Source organism: Mustela erminea, chromosome 6, assembly GCF_009829155.1.
Source record: "Mustela erminea isolate mMusErm1 chromosome 6, mMusErm1.Pri, whole genome shotgun sequence".
NCBI classification, from domain to species: Eukaryota; Metazoa; Chordata; class Mammalia; order Carnivora; family Mustelidae; genus Mustela; species Mustela erminea.
The window spans coordinates 94,696,559-94,712,364 of record NC_045619.1 but is presented as its reverse complement, the minus strand read 5'-3'; the positions used below and the strand labels follow the sequence as shown (position 1 = coordinate 94,712,364).

At 36.8% G+C, this 15,806-nt stretch overlaps 1 long non-coding RNA gene across 1 annotated transcript in view; it reads right to left on the bottom strand.

Annotated features, from left to right (window-relative positions):
• Positions 1-15,806, bottom strand: part of LOC116592498 — a 64,028-nt gene that overhangs the window by 6,741 nt on the left and 41,481 nt on the right. Inside the window, exon 2 of the long non-coding RNA XR_004286490.1 lies at positions 3,801-3,976. This is a non-coding gene — a long non-coding RNA (uncharacterized LOC116592498). The remainder of the gene's footprint in view (positions 1-3,800; positions 3,977-15,806) is intronic.

Below are 15,806 nucleotides of genomic sequence, written 5' to 3'. Positions count from 1 at the left end.
TTGCTGTGGGTCTTTCATAGATAGATTTTATGAAGTTCAGGAATGTTCCCTCTATCCCTATACTTTGAAGCATTTTAATCAGGAACGGATGCTGGATTTTGTCAAATGCTTTTTCTGCATCGATTGAGAGGACCATGTGGTTCTTCTTTCTTCTCATATTAATTTGTTCTATCACATTGATTGATTTGTGAATGTTGAACCATCCTTGTAGCCCAGGGATGAATCCCACCTGGTCATAGTGGATAATCTTTTTAATGTGCTATTGGATCCTGTTTGCTAGGATCTTGTTGAGAATCTTAGCATCCATATTCATCAGTGATATTGGTATGAAATTCTCTTTTTTGGTAGGGTCTTTGCCTGGTTTGGGGATCAGGGTGATGCTGGCTTCATAGAAAGAGTCTGGAAGTTTTCCTTCTGCTTCAATTTTTTGAAACAGCTTCAGGAGAAGAGGTGTTATTTCTTCTTTGAATGTTTGGTAGAATTCCTCAGGGAATCCGTCAGGTCCTGGGCTCTTGTTTTTTGGGAGGTTTTTGATCACCGCTTCAATCTCGTTACCAGATATCTGTCTATTCAAGTTGTCAATTTCTTCCTGGTTCAATTTTGGGAGTTTATAGTTTTCCAGGAATGCATCCATTTCATCTAAGTTGCTTAGCTTATTGGCATATAACTGTTGATAATAACTTCTGATGATTGTTTCTACTTCCTTGGTGTTAGTTGTGATCTCCCTTTTCATTCATAATTTTATGAATTTGGGCTTTCTCTCTTTTCTTTTGGATTAGTGTGGCCAATGGTTTATGGATCTTATTGATTCTTTCAAAAAACCAGCTTCTAGTTTCATTGATACGTTCTACTGTATCTCTGGTTTCTACCACATTGATCTCAGCTCTAATCTTGATTATTTCCTTTCTTATGTGTGGAGTTGGTTTGATTTGTTGTTGATTCTCCAGTTCTTTAAGGTGTAGAGACAGCTGCTGTGTTCTGGATTTTTCAATTTTTTGGAGGGAGGCTTGGATGGCTATGTATTTCCCCCTTATGACTGCCTTTGCTGTATCCCATAGGTTTTGGACAGAATTGTCTTCATTCTCATTGGTTTCCATGAATTGTTTCAGTTCTTCTTTGATCTCCTGGTTCATCCAAGCACTCTTAAGCAAGGTGGTCTTCCCTCAACTCTATGGGCAAATAATCTTTGACAAAGCAGGAAAAAATATACAGTGGAAAAAAGACAGTCTCTTCAATAAATGGTGCTGGGAAAACTGGGCAGCTATATGTAGAAGAATGAAGCTCGACCATTCTCTTACACTGTACACAAAGATAAACTCAAAGTGGATAAAAGACCTCAATGTGAGACAGGAATCCATCAGAATCCTAGAGGAGAACATAGGCAGTAATCTCTTCGGTATCAGCCACAGCAACTTCTTTCAAGATATGTCACCAAAGGCAAAGGAAACAAAAGTGAAAATAAACTTTTGGGACTTCATCAAAATCAAAAGCTTCTGCACAGCAAAGGAAACAGTCAACAAAACAAAGAGGCAACCCACGGAATGGGAGAAGATATTTGCAAATGACAGTACAGACAAAAGGTTGATATCCAGGATCTATAATGAACTCCTCAAACTCAACATACACAAAACAGACAAGCATATCAAAAAGTGGGCAGAATATATGAACAGAGACTTCTCCAATGAAGACATACAAATGGCTATCAGACACATGAAAAAATGTTCATCATCACTAGTCATCAGGGAGATTCAAATTAAAACCACATTGAGATATCACCTTACACCAGTTAGAATGGCCAAAATTAGCAAGACAGGAAACAACATGTGTTGGAGGGGATGTGGAGAAAGGGGAACCCTCTTCCACTGTTGGTGGGAATGCAAGTTGGTGCAGCCTCTTTGGAGAACAGTGTGGAGATTCCTCAAGAAACTAAAAATAGAGCTTCCCTATGACCCTGCAATTGCACTCCTGGGTATTTATCCCAAAGATACAGATGTAGTGAAAAGAAGGGCCATCTGTAGCCCAATGTTTATAGCAGCAATGGCCACGGTCGCCAAACTATGGAAAGAACCAAGATGCCCTTCAACGGACGAATGGATAAGGAAGATGTGGTCCATATACACTATGGAGTATTATGCCTCCATCAGAAAGGAATAATACCGTTATGTCGAAAATAAATAAAAAATAAACTAAAAAAAAAAAAAAGAATTCTGTGGTGAGTCTCCCCCATGAATATTCACTCCATTAGACTAGAAGTTCCTCCACAGATTTTTCTTGGATAATACTGCCTCTATCTCTGGCTTCTGCTGAGTGGCTGAGGAATACAAGAATCATATCCATAATGTCTTCATAGAGCCTTTTGTGTGACTGAATATTCTGACTTTCTGATCCTCCTGAGGCATTGGCAAAAAGGTTGTCTGTCCAGCCATACCCCTGGCCTTCTCTCCAAAACCCGCTTTTCTTTTTTTTTTTTTTTTAATAAATTAATTTATTTATTTTCAGAAAAACAGTATTCATTATTTTTTCACCACACCCAGTGCTCCATGCAATCCGTGCCCTCCATAATACCCACCACCCGGTACCCCAACCTCCCACCCCCCCACCACTTCAAACCCTTCAGATTGTTTTTCAGAGTCCATAGCCTCTCATTGTTCACCTCCCCTTCCAATTTCCCCCAACTCCATTCTCCTCTCTAACACCCCTTGTCCTCCATGCTATTTGTTATGCTCCACAAGTAAGTGAGACCATATGATAATTGACTCTCTCTGCTTGACTTATTTCACTCAGCATAATCTCTTCCAGACCCGCTTTTCTAACATTGAAGCCCCCAGTTTAGCATCATTTGCAATAAGGGTAGGCTGAGAATTTCCAAAATCATCAAGCCCTGGTCTCTCTCATTAGCAGAGTTGTCAGCATCCATATTTATATTTGCATTCCATCCAAGGCAATCTAGACTCTTTTTATCATGCTGTTTTTATCAAACTTCTTGCAGCTCTTGCCCATTGCCTGATTCCCAAGCCACATTCACATTTTTGGGAATTTATTACAGTAGTACCACATGTTCAAGTACCAAAACCTATATTGGTTTCCTACAGCTGTTGTGTAGATTAACACAAAATGGCTTAAAACAATGAAAATTTATTATCATATATTTTTAGATGTCAGAAGTCTGAAGTGAGTCTCACTGCAGTAAAATCAAAGTGTCATTAAGGCTGTGTTCCTTTCTAGAAGTTCTAGAAGAGAACCAGTTTTCTCGCCTTTTCCAGCTTCTGGAGGCTGTCTGCATCCTTTGGTTCATGGTCCCCTTCCACCTTCAAAGCTAGAAATGACCAGGCATGTCTTTCTAATATTGTAACATTTGGACTGTGACTCTTCTGTCTCCTCTTCCCCATTTAAGGTCCTTTGAGACTACATTGGGCCCGTCCAGATAATCCAGAATGATCTCCTTATTTCAAAGTTATCTCATTAGCAAGATTAATTCTATCTGAAACATTAATTCCCTTATACACATTCACAGTTTGCAGGAATTAGGATGTGGACATCTTTGGGGGCCTTTATTCTACCCACCAAACTTATACTATCTCACTTAATCCTCACAACAATCCTGTGAGATGACTGTACTTATTACCTTCATATTGCTGATAAGAAAAAGGATCAAGGAGATTGAGTCACATATCCAAAGCTAGTAAGTGTGGAGTTTATCACACCACTATAGTTCTATGACTATGAGTATGTACATATCCCTCTCTTAGATAAAACTAAGACCTATTGCAAGCACTATGTTTCAGACTTTTCTGACATACCTTTAAATATTCTTGTCAGTCATGGATATTATCAATGCTTCTGTTGGTGTTTGGGTTTATGAGGAGACCTAAGAATTTACATAGTTGCTACAGTATTCCAAGTAACTGGTTCTCATAGGAATAAGTGGTGCAATGCATAGATGAAATGGGCCTCAGCTGCTAGAAGATTCTATTATCTGTGGAAAAACAAAATAAATGGACAATTTGAATGCTCAGATGGAAGGAGATAAAAACAGATTAGTCAAAAACAAATTGGCTGAAGCAGCTATTTGGTTAAAAAATGAATCTTTGGAGTCACTGTTCTTCTGGTACTTCTGGTACAATGTGGGGAAAGTTCTGGCAAAATTTTATGTGTTACTTAAACAATTTGTTTCCCTTACTTTTTTTTCTTTTCAAAAATTTCTCACTCTTTTCTGTCTCTTCTGAACACATATTCTTCTTAGTAAATTTATTATAGATTCTTTACTAAATTATATGTTATGTGTCATATATATCATACTTGTATGTTATGTGCTGTATATATCATACTTGAATTATAGGCTATTCTCAATAGAATCATACTGTAAAAACTACTTTGTAAACTGATTTTTAAACCTAACAAAGATCATGAAATTTCATGTCAAGGTATGTATTTCTGAAATATTCTTTTTTAATGGCCACATAGTATTCCACCATATAGACACGCCATTATTTTGTTTACCAGTTTCCTATTGTGAATTTACATTGTCTCTACCTTTTTGAAAATAATGAAGAACAGGAATAATTGCTGGGAAATGCATTAGTGACAAAATATGGAAACAATTTAAAAATCTAAAAATGTATAAAATTGCTTTAAAAAGCACAAAATGCTGCACTTGAAGATGCAATGTTCACATAACCTCAACCATAATAAATCAATGTCTCCAATAGGTAAGGGAAAAATCAATTTACAACTTCAAGTATTTATTCTTTGACCTATTCTTTTTACCAGCTGCTATCTAGATCATTTTCCCAAATTAAATTGCTTTAACTAAATAATTTAACCTGAGCCTGGTTCAGTGAGGAGGCTATTTGGTTATTCAATCCATCACATGGTTTTTTGTCAAAGTCAAAATTACTATTGAGAAATGTGCCTCTAATAAAAAGGGAAAAATTTTTCTGCTCACTCAAGGCAGAAAAATGAAAGAGCTGGGTGTGATGGCCTTGAGAGAGGTAAAGAGAAAGCAAGGGCTTAATTAAATCAAAGAAACAAATACCATTATTGTTTGCCAAGATCATTTAATCTGAAATAAGAAAATGATACTAGCAGTCTTACCTCAGGTTTATTTCACATCTTCAGGTGAGACAGTTCTACACTGAAGTCATCCACATTGGCTGCAAATACTTGCAAAAATAACACTGCCCTAATCCACATTATGAATTGATCTCCCTGCATTATTTGTCCTGAAATTATGAGTAGATGTTTTATGTTTCTCTGTTAAAATCCTCCATATTATGGAGTAACAGAATTAGTGCCTGACGTGTCAACTGTGATAATCAATGGGTTAAAATTATTTCTAAATTATTCACTGACTGCCTGTCTTGTTGCAACACTAGTTTAGTTAAAATGTGTCCAACTAGCTAATGTCCCCTTGAGACCCTATTAAAAACATCAATACTTTATCAAGATGTGACAGACATTACATAGTCAAAACCTTTTTGAAAAGTAATTATTTTCTCTAAATGTCAATGATCAAATTCTTTCAAAATGATAAATTCGGGCTTTCTGTATTATTCTAAATGCAGATTACCTACAGCAATTTAATTTAATTCAGTTTATTGTCCAATAGAAATGAACTTGGCCAGACCAAAAATTCATTGCTTCATTCAAAAGAAATAATTGGCTTTTTTCATTCTTATATATAAACCATATTTTTTCATTCAATAATTATGGTAGTTATCACATACTGGGCACTAGGGCTATGAAATGAAGAGAATAAAGAAAGAAAGAAAGAAATTTTGCATCAAGCCCAATGCCTCCAGGACTGAAAACAGTGCCTAGGAATGGTAGGTTCTGGATAAATACCAGACAAATAGGAGATAAGGAGTAAAGGGGGAGGGAAAGGAGGAGAGAAGGAAGGAAGGATGAGGCCCCACCCCTTTAATAACTTTCAAATCTCTGTGTGGAGTAATAGAAAAGCCCTCGGCTGGGAGGCAGGCACCTGGGTCTCCATAGTCTGCTACCAACTACCCAGAATCCGGGCGTTATTTCTCCTCCCTGGGCCTTCATTTCCAGATATGAATGCTCCATTTCAGTTTGAAGTTCTAGAATGCTACAAACAGCACTTGATCCATAAAAGTGGTCGTATGTTTTACTTAATTGCCCTTTTGGGCCCAAACAGTCACCCTATGGCAGAAGTTCAGCTCACCCTGCTCTCCTTTCTGCTCTTCACTCAGAAACATCTGACCTAAGGATAATCATCTTCTCCTTCCAGTCCCAACCCATATCCAAGGATAAATGCTATTTTCCTTTTGGCTACATCTTGGCCTTTCTCTTTCCTCTTTAGTAACAGGGAAATGAGCTAGTTCAACTTTGCCCAGGAAGAGAGCCAAGTTCATGCACCTCAGAATCAAAGAGACCAGCCAGAAATGCAGCTCTTCCCATAAAGGGGAGTGTGCTCAAGGGGCTCGGCTGGGTTGGACCCACAATAACATCTTTCGGGGCCACCTGAAAAATCTGAGGTGAGTCTCGGGGAAATGAGTTTGGATCTTAGGACACAGAAGGAAATCAAATCTCCTAGTGTGTCCTGCTGTGGTAACAAACTCTGAGGTTGCTAATGCTGCTTTCCTGTCTCTGTTTGCCTTCTTTCTTCTGGGCTCCCATTAAAAACCTCTTGTATGATAATTACTACTTTTTGTTTCTTCAAAATGTCATGGAGGCTATTTAGCCAATAGATCACCTCATACAAGGCAACAACTTCTCTTTTAAATATTGCATTAATCATTTAAATGTCAAAAGATGTGAATTATTACCTTGGCAACAAAATGGTTTTTCCTCTTGGCTCTTTTTATTCCTTCTCTTATTATTACAGAAAAGCCAAACTAATACTTCACAATGGACACTTATGTCATGACTTTGGGGTCTAAATAATATTCCTTTGTTTCCACCTGTCATTGAATGTGCATCCTGTGCTATGAAAGCACTAGAGAGACATTCCTCTCCAGCCAAGCCCATCACAGACATGGCCCACCCTGTATGTACAACAGCTAAGATTCTGAGGATGGTTCACAGCTGAGGAGAGGGAATGAAATGAGTCCAAGATGATGTTTTCAAGCCCTAGATCTGGTCTAGCTCTGTCATAGACCAGAACAAGCTAGGGAAAGTCCTCTGTCTCCTCTAAATTCCTCTCTAATGTGAGGGAGTTATAAAGATCATCTCTAAGCTCTGAAACTCTGTTGCCATCAGACTCTTTACTGTCCAAAGTATTTTAGAACACATATAGAGTAGCCATGGCAAAAGCATACACTGTAAACTCTGGTAAACAAAGAACATGATAACTCGTAATACATGAGAACAGTGCTTGGTATTGGGATATATGGAACTCCCTTTCTGATATGAGGCTGGTGATGCAGTAATTGCTCAGTACTTTGAAGCAAGATGTCTTTATCTCAAATCATGGGTCTGTCATTTATGATCACTTCAGGTGAATTATTTAAATCATCTAACCTCAATTCCCTCACTTATAAGACAACCGTGCATGTGTATATTGTGAAGGGATAGAGTGTCAATTTGAGAAACACTCGCCCTATTATGTGTCTGACTGGTCTTGTCATGGTACTATGATTATATGAGCCTGAGTCTGTGCCTCTATGACTGAGTTTCTGCATCATGGAAATGTCTGTGGCATTCTGTGTCTTTGTTTCCTTGAGTAAGTGAATAGGTTTATCACAGCCGTGTGGTTGAAGACTGGTAAACTTGGACGTGATTTCCATCCTAACTGCCTTACAGAGCTACTGTGAGGATAAAATAAGATGATAAGCATGAACAATTGCCACATTTATATGGCATTTTATAACTTTTATAAATGGCTTACCCACATGACATCTGTTTTTGACATTCTAACAGCTGACTGAGGTGTTTTATTACTTTTGTTGATATCACTGTATAGATAAGGGGATTTAGAATGTAACTATTTAACTTGAAGTAACTCAGTTAATCAAGGGGGGAGGTATTCTGAACATAGATCTTTATCATGGCCAATATTTTACTAATTTTTTTCCTTTTATATACCCACCTCCTTGTGAAAAAGTCATAAGGTTCATTGTGAAGCACATTACCAATGTAAGACATTGTTGTTGATATTAAGGAAATCTCTGGAAGGCAGACTATGTAATTTCCTAGATGATTTCTTGGCTAGGTTTTCCTAAGTAATTTACATTATTTTTACTTCTTTCTCATTGAAAGGCAGTCAAAGTTGAAGGCAAAGTCAGGGAGGAGTCATGGTTTTGGATGAAAACTGGTAAAAGAATTTGTCTGAAAGACCCGCACTGTGTGTTCTTTCGTTGAAATTGTTATAATGTCTGCTTAATGCTTTTAGTGTGAGAAGCCTGCTCCTGATCTATGACCAATGCTTTCTCCAGCAGATATTGCAAAGGCCTCATCTTTCCTGTACTGAGATACCCTGACTGAGTCATCAGTAGAATGGAGCATGAGCCAAAAACTGTTCCTCCAGGACAAAGGGGGAATTTTCTCTGAGCCAATGTCTCTTTCTTATCCTCCTTAGTCATGTGCTCTAAGTTACCTTATCTGTCAAAGAGTATAGCAGCTGCCTTGCAGGAGTAGTATGAGTATTTATAAAATAGCATGTGCAAAGTGGTTTACATGATAAAGGATAGTTATCTTAAAAGAGAGATTGCTCTAAGGAAATCATAGCCAAGATTTTTGTCTTTTAGCAAAGAAATCCTATCGAATGACCAAGCAGCCAATCAAAGTCGCTTCCATCTTATATTCTGACAATCATTTCTCAAAGACATATTGGGGGGGGTGAGTTAATTAATTAAATAGTTTCATTGATAAATATTTTGAAATCAAAGGGACCTATCTTTGAAATTTTATAAGCTTTGTACAGTTGTTAACTCCTCTCTTTCAAACAATGAAGAAATTAATTTGTTATTACTTGGCATTAAAGATGCCTTTGTAGATGCCATTTCCACATGAGAAGCTAGCATTAGGTCTGTGCTAAAGAATAATTCAATTCATAGGTCTTTTCTTGGGATCTTGAGAAAAGAAAGGCCCCGAGGCAAGAAGCTAACATATGGTTATTATTATTGTTATTAAATTCCATTTATTCAACACATAGTATATGCCAGGTTCTGAACTAAATGTTTTACACACATCATTAATTCACTTATTTATTGAGCACCTAGCATGTGCCAGGGGCTATAGTAAATAAATTGTTGAGAAGCCAGGATTCTGACCTCTGCATAATAACAAGCCAGATTTTTTTTTTTAAATCATGAATTTTGTTTTTTCTGGGCCTTATGCTCCTCCTCATCTGTATATTGAGAATAATAAAAACTATTTTTCTTCCCAGGACTGTTATAAAAATCAAAAGACATAATAGACATGAAACCCTGTGAATAATTAAAAAGGTTTCAAAAATATAAACGTTAAAAAGACCACAGAAATGTTTGGTTAACAAATGTTTTTGCTTTGTTCATTTATTTGTTTTACTACATTCTAAAATACCTTTTATATTAGCTAGGATTTTATTAGACTGCCTTCCAGAGAAAAGCCAAGCAAATGTAGTTTAGCTGGCAAACACTTATTATTGCCAGATAACAAACCATAAGGGGAAGGTGGTACAAAGGCCAACAATGCTGTTAAGAACCGAGGATAAGTCTATCTCCTGCCACCCTAAACCTAGAATTGGGGTTTCTTCTTTCTGGTCCTACAATGGCTGCTTGACCTCCATGATAGTGTCTACATTCCGAGCAGACTTCCTCATGAAGTTGTGTCAGGTAATTCAGGAAAAGTTCCTTCTAGCTATATTTGGAATACAAGATGCAAATTATATCTTATCCCACAATTTATTAATACATGAATAAAAAGGAATGAGATCGCTTTTGTGAAAAGAATAGGTCACCCTTTTGGGGTTGTTGTAAAGAAAGAAACAACTCCATACGTTTTTTGCAGACTCAAATTTCGAAAAGGAAATTATCTGGGTATGTGCCTGAAACCTTTCTCTAGAAGTCAAATTTTCTCAGGGAAACAGAGGGAAGCTGGAGGGTTGGAAAAATATGCATCATTCATACTATCAGAACAGGAGCAGAGGAGGAATTAAAAAAACAAGGGCAAGTAGATTAAGCTGACATAAGAACACTATGTCTGTAAGGAATGTATGTTAATTAAGGTTCCCCAGAGAAACAAAAAGAATTTTTTGTGTTAATGTGTTAGCTTGAGTCTAAAGTCCATCACGTAACAGAATTCCCTCTTCATCCAGAGAGGTCAGGGTTTTTTTTGTCTGTCTGTCTGTTTCTTAAGCCCTTCAACTGATTGGATGAGGCCCACACATTATGAAAGATAATCTGCTTTACTCAAGTCTACTGACTTAAATATTAATATCATCTAAAAAACGCTCTCAGCAATATCCAGATGTGTTTAACCAAATATCTGGGTATCCATAGCCTCATCAAGCTGACATAGAAGATTAACTATCACAGGGACTACTGAGATCTTAGAAAACAAGCCAGGTAGATGTGAATTTCAGGTTATAATTTTACCACAGTGTCAGCATTTGGGAAATTATTAGAAGGTATCCTCCAAAAACTCAGAGAATCCATATTAAAAAATAAACAATCCCTTGAATTTTGAGATAGCTATATCTAGTTGTTGTAGAAAATTTGGACAGAGTTGAAAGGGTAAAAACAGCATGATAATAAAATACTCAAAGATTGTTATAAACAAAATAATGACTCCCAATGAATCATGCATTTTTTTTGTTCATTCTCATTTGCTATGTCACTTTGCTCTGCCTTCCATTCAGACAGGAAGTCCATTTCCCCACTCCTCAAATCTGGGATTCTCTAGTGATTTATTGATTGATTGATTTTTTTTTTTTTTTTTACCAATAGAACATGGCAGAATTGATGCCATGCAACTTTCAGAGCTTGTACCTCCTGCTTTTATCCTCTTAACACTACTTTGAGACCATTGTGCTGGAAGAAATGAAGGCAGGTGAAAAAAAAGGTCCTTCTGTCCCGGTATGGCAGCTAAGTCCAGTCTGCACAGGTCTTCCAGCTACACCCTCATGAATGAGTCCAGACAAAATTAGTCAAGAACAGTCTGACCAACCGAAAGAATTATTTAAAAAAAAAAAAAAAAAAAACAACCAAAAGAACCAGGGCATTTTGGCTTTAAGCCATTAAATTTTGAAGTGGCTCATTGTACAATGATAGAAAACTAAAACATAATTGCAATTCATTTTCTTCATGGCTGCCTGGTACTTCATTGAATAACCTCAATTTTGAAAATCCATTCCTTTCTTGATAAACATTTGGATTGTTCCCAGGTCATTCTTTCTTGATTAAAAAATGAAACTTATAAATATTTATATACATTTATATCAACAGTTACACAAATCCAAGAATTTCATTGGAATATACCCATAGGTGTAGAATTACTATTGTGGGTGTGAGCATTTTCAATGTAATTCTCAAAGCACTTATCAACCATGCAGCAGTGGCATAGATAAAACATAAAAGAAAAGGTTTATAAATATGCTAATTAAAATCAAGAAATTTTTCATTAAAGGAAAAGACAAGCAACAAATTGGAAAGAAGTATCTGCCTACATTTAATTAACAAAAACTTAGTATACTTAACACATAATTATGAATTAATGGGAAAGTACAAAAAGCTTATTAGGAAAAAATATGAACAAACATCACAGAAGAGAAAATAAAATAAAAGAAAAATATAATAACAAAATAAGTAGAAGAATAAAATAATATGATAATAATAAATAATAAAATAATAAAAAATTTAAAGAGAAAAAATAAAATGGCCCATAAACATATAAAGTGACTCCTAGTTCATTAGTAAGTAGGGAAATTCATTTCTCAGTGAACCCAAGACATTTCTTTGCCATTTTAAAGGGTGTAGGCCATATTAGTAAAAAAAAATTAGATTATATCTCATAACTATCTACATAATAATTTGAACATTTGAACATCCAAAACAAGCAAATCTGGAATTGAAATGGTGACAGAAAAATACATATGTCCTCCAAACATTTTCTTTTAATGAATACTTCTTGTATGGGACAGGTGAAGTAGAAGGCTTAACGAATTATATTTTCATATGAAGACATTTAAAGGCTAAAAAGAGGAAATAGTTGATTTAATATTAACTGGCGATCAAGAATCTTAATTCCAGTTTTGTTGATATGACAGCATATTATCATATTTATCTGTATACTATAAACTTTTGTAGACATACATATTGATGGTAAAGGTGAAAATAAGCTCACATAGCCAAAAAAAAAAAAAAAAAAAAGGCAGAAGAAAAGAAGAAAAAAAAAAAGAAAAGGAAAATGCATATGTTGAGGAAGGTGCAGGGAGTACCACTAATTCTGCTAGTAAGAATGCAAATTAATGTGCAAATTAATACCACATTTCTAGAGATGGATTTGGCAATATATCTCAAAAGCTTTTAAAATGTATGTACTTTTTGAGTCAAGAATTTCATTTCTGAGAATAACCAGCAAGGATATTTGTATAAAAGTGTTGATTGTTGCATGCCTTGACCATCCATATTTCTAAACGATCTGTCTCACCTGTAGTCCTTCCTGAGTGGCAAGTCCAGTTTTTATACCAGACAAACCAGAGGTCACCCTGCTACAGTTGAATGGAATGAGCCAAGAGCTGAGTCATCCCAAGGGTAAATAATCCATAGACTCTGGACAGAGATCTGACTGATCAGGCATAAAATGATGGACAAGGACAATAAGAAACCAAGAAAGTGTAGCTGTTGGTTACGGAACAGGAGCCAAAAATATTGATGAAGTGTCACTATGATGTATATATAAGGACAGAGAAAGCCACCACATAACAGAGATGAGAATCACCAGGAAATAGAGAAAGGTGCTCATGAAAGAGAGTAAGAGAAAGAGAATAAAAAGATGTACCGAGAGAAGCAGCCATTCTAGGGCTACCTTACACAGCACAGCAGTGGCTTTCTAGGTGCAGCTCCAGTCCACATATATATATATCATGACAAGAAAACACCATTTCGTGGAGGACCAAAAAAAAAAAAAAAAAAAAAAAAAACAGTCAAGCAAGACTGTATTTTTTTTTAATTTATTTTACTTTTATTTTTATTTTTTTATTTTTTATAAACATATATTTTTAGCCCCGGGGGTACAGGTCTGTGAATCGCCAGGTTTACACACATCACAGCACCCACCAAAACACATACCCTCCCCAATGTCCATAACCCCACTCCTCTTCTCCCAACCCCACTCCCCCCAGCAACACTCAGTTTGTTTTGTGAGATTAAGAGTCACTTATGGTTTGTCTCCCTCCCAATCCCATCTTGTTTCATTGATTCTTCTCCTACCCACTTAAGCCCCCATGTTGCATCACCACTTCCTCATATCAGGGAGATCATATGATAGTTGTCTTTCTCTGCTTGACTTATTTCACTAAGCATGATACGCTCTAGTTCCATCCATGTTGTCGCAAATGGCAAGATTTCATTTCTTTTGTTGGCTGCATAGTATTCCATTGTGTATATATACCACATCTTCTTTATCCATTCATCGGTTGATGGACATCTAGGTTCTTTCCATAGTTTGTCTATTTTGGACATTGCTGCTATAAACATTCGGGTGCACGTGCCCCTTTGGATCACTACATTTGAATCTTTAGGGTAAATACCCAGTAGTGCAATTGCTGGGTCATAGGGAAGTTCTATTTTCAACATTTTGAGGAACCTCCATGCTGTTTTCCAGAGTGGTTGCACCAGCTTGCATTCCCACCAACAGTGTAGGAGGGTTCCCCTTTCTCCGCATCCTCGCCAGCATCTGTCATTTCCTGACTTGTTGATTTTAGCCATTCTGACTGGTGTGAGGTGATATCTCATTGTGGTTTTGATTTGTATTTCCCTGATGCCGAGAGATATGGAGCACTTTTTCATGTGTCTGTTGGCCATCTGGATGTCTTCTTTGCAGAAATGTCTGTTCATGTCCTCTGCCCATTTCTTGATTGGATTATTTGTTCTTTGGGTGTTGAGTTTGCTAAGTTCTTTATAGATTCTGGACACTAGTCCTTTATCTGATATGTCGTTTGCAAATATCTTCTCCCATTCTGTCAGTTGTCTTTTGATTTTGTTAACTGTTTCCTTTGCTGTGCAAAAGCTTTTGATCTTGATGAAATCCCAATAGTTCATTTTTGCCCTTGCTTCCCTTGCCTTTGGCGATGTTCCTAGGAAGATGTTGCTGCGGCTGAGGTCGAAGAGGTTGCTGCCTGTGTTCTCCTCAAGGATTTTGATGGATTCCTTTCGCACATTGAGGTCCTTCATCCATTTTGAGTCTATTTTCGTGTGTGTTGTAAGGAAATGGTCCAATTTCATTTTTCTGCATGTGGCTGTCCAATTTTCCCAGCACCATTTATTGAAGAGGCTGTCTTTTTTCCATTGGACATTCCTTCCTGCTTTGTCGAAGATTAGTTGACCATAGAGTTGAGGGTCTATTTCTGTGCTCTCTGTTCTGTTCCATTGATCTCTGTGTCTGTTTTTGTGCCAGTACCATGCTGTCTTGATGATGACAGCTTTGTAATAGAGCGTGAAGTCCGGAATTGTGATGCCACCAATTTTGGCTTCCTTTTCAATATCCCTTTGGCTATTCGAAGTCTTTTCTGGTTCCATATAAATTTTAGAATTATTTGTTCCATTTCTTTGAAAAAGATGGATGGTACTTTGATAGGAATAGCATTAAATGTGTAGATTGCTTTAGGTAGCATAGACATTTTCACAATATTTATTCTTCCAATCCAGGAGCATGGAACATTTTTCCATTTCTTTGTGTCTTCCTCAATTTCTTTCATGAGTACTTTATAGTTTTCTGAGTATAGATTCTGTGCCTCTTTGGTTAGGTTTATTCCTAGGTATCTTATGGTTTGGGGCGCAATTGTAAATGGGATGGACTCCTTAATTTCTCTTTCTTCTGTCTTGTTGTTGGTGTAGAGAAATGCAACTGATTTCTGTGCATTGATTTTATATCCTGACACTTTACTGAATTCCTGTACAAGTTCTAGCACTTTTGGAGTGGAGTCTTTTGGGTTTTCCACATATAGTATCATATCATCTGCGAAGAGTAATAGTTTGACTTCTTCTTTGCCGATTTGGATGACTTTAATTTCCTTTTGTTGTCTGATTGCTGAGGCTAGGACTTCTAGTACTATGTTGAATAGCAGTGGTGATAATGGACATCCCTGCCGTGTTCCTGACCTTAGCGGAAAAGCTTTCAGTTTTTCTCCATTGAGAATGATATTTGCGGTGGGTTTTTCATAGATGGCTTTGATGATATTGAGGTATGTGCCCTCTATCCCCACACTTTGAAGAGTTTTGATCAGGAAGGGATGCTGTACTTTGTCAAATGCTTTTTCAGCATCTATTGAGAGTATCATATGGTTCTTGTTCTTTCTTTTATTGATGTGTTGTATCACACTGACTGATTTGCGGATGTTGAACCAACCTTGCAGCCCTGGAATAAATCTCACTTGGTCGTGGTGAATAATCCTTTTAATGTACTGTTGAATCCTATTGGCTAGTATTTTGGTGAGAATTTTTGCATCTGTGTTCATCAAGGATATTGGTCTATAGCTCTCTTTTTTGAGGGGTTCCTTGTCTGGTTTGGGATCAAGGTGATGTTGGCATCATAAAATGAGTTTGGAAGTTTTCCTTCCATTTCTAGTTTTTGGAACAGTTTCAGGAGAATAGGAATTAGTTCTTCTTTAAATGTTTGGTAGAATTCCCCCGGGAAGTCGT